Source organism: Stomoxys calcitrans, chromosome 2 (assembly GCF_963082655.1).
Source record: "Stomoxys calcitrans chromosome 2, idStoCalc2.1, whole genome shotgun sequence".
Classification (NCBI taxonomy): domain Eukaryota; kingdom Metazoa; phylum Arthropoda; class Insecta; order Diptera; family Muscidae; genus Stomoxys; species Stomoxys calcitrans.
Window position 1 is genome coordinate 32,314,272 of NC_081553.1, and position 2,147 is coordinate 32,316,418.

The following is a 2,147-nucleotide window of genomic DNA, read 5'->3' on the forward strand; positions in this document are numbered from 1 at the left end:
GAAGCAGCCCCAAACTCAGCTCCTCCAGCTGCGAGCTAAAATATATTCTGTGTAAATTTATGGGTTTTCCTTGCAAACGTGGTTGCATGGTTGTAGCAACAACATCACCATCCCTCACCATCATTTGCAGCCCCATTTGCAAAAAGGGGGCTGAATTAGACGGAAAACATTGCTGTCGGCTTTATGGGTTTGCCTAATTAAATATGCGTGTTGAGGCCACTCCGTACTTATGGGCGGATGAATGGTGGTGCTTCCGAATTTTCGAATGGAAAAACTTTACACAAACACTCACACATAAACTCAAGTGAGCTTCAATGGTCACTCAATTCACTGAACATCGGAATGAAAGTGAAAATTTCCTTTAATTTGGTGAGGCAGCAGCAACTTGTACGGTTGGGTCATCCAAGACCCATCGTTATGTACCTGCATTGCATTAAAGGTTGATTTGTTAGTTTCCTGCCATGGCATTATTCGTGTTATCGTCATAAGGTGTTCCATTTGTTTGAAGTTCCCCTTTTGGATTTATGTCTATTGCAGCCTTAGCTTTGACCCTTGAGTTGCCTCATAGCTTGCCTGTAGTTTTAAGCCCTCTATTGGTTAGTGCTCATCAACGGAGAGGCCTAATGCCTATGTGGGTAATTCTTATGTGAAAGTTTTACAGCCTCATTAAACATGCAATCATTTTGTGGTTACTGATTGGAAGTTATGACTTCAAGAATATTACCATCATAACCATTTGTAATACAAGGCACCCTACTCAAGGTAATTAGAGATGAGTCGTTTGAAAGGGTAAAAATGATGGGCAAAATTGGTTTGGGGGAAAAAAGTATGCAGATTTTTTATCCACTATAGGTGTGGTCTTTAAGCTAGCAAGCTTTTTAGAAATGTATATCGAGTTACACAAGTTTTAGTATAATGAGATAGGTTAGCTGTAAATCGAAAACCTTTACAAGGTTTAGAGCCAGGACTATCTATTGTAATGCACGGCTTGACTGGGCCGATACTTCTGCGAACATGTGTAGTGATGATGACCAATGCAGTCGCTATGCTATGCAATTTACAAAATCCATGCTCGAATGCACGGCCGACACGGGATAACTATGAGCACCACACAGGCTGGAACTTTGAGCTCTGACTTGTGTGGTGTCCATGGTTACCACAGGAAGCTTTACTGTAAGCTACCGGGCACGTCCACAGGTTGCGGATGGTGAAAGCTCCGTTTCTATGCGGCATTGCAGCATATTCGGCTCCGAGCAGTCAGCGATTTTCGCGAGGAGAGTCTCAGTGAGGAGTCAGGTGGCACTGGCTCTTAACTAAATACTGAGTGCCAATGATACTCAAGATGACAAGGCCAGTTATTGGCGCTTAAATAACCAATGGCCAACATCAGAGTCTGTTCCCAGGTTAGGGGTGGCTGGAGGCTAGCGTCGGATCTTGAAGCAAGCGGCTCGCCATAACGAGGGATACATGTGCAATCCCACAAAACCCATGCGGTTGGGGCGCTGGGCCAGTAACACGCCCCCGGAAAACTATGAGAAACAAAGGAATAGTAACAAGTAAAACGCCATTAAGTTCGCCGGCCGAACTTTGGATGCCCACCACCTCGGGTATATATGTAAATTCCCTTTCGTCACAATCCGGTGAAAATTGAATAACTTATGCACCCAAATTCGGCACGGACATTGAGTGTTCTAATATAAATGTGACTACTCAATTTTGGAGGTCACCTTAGCGCAGAGGTTAGCATGTCCGCCTATGACGCTGAATGCCTGGGTTCGAATCCTGGCAAGACCATCAGAAAAAAATTCTCATCGATGGCTTTCCCCTTCTAATGCTGGCAACAATTGTGAGGTATTATGCCATGTGAAACTTCTCTCCAAAGAGGTGTCGCACTGCGGCACGCCGTTCGGACTCGGCTATAAAAAGGAGGCCCCTTATCATTGAGCTTAAACTTGGATCGGACTGCACTCATTGATATGTGAGAAGTTTGCCCCTGTTCCTTAAAGGAATGTGCATGGGCAAAATTTGCATTTGACTTGAATCTTGAATCGTCTTGAATCATAACTGGAGATGAAAAATGGATTGTTTACAACAACGTTAGTCGAAAACGATCATGGTCCAAGCATGGTGAACCAACTCAAACCACT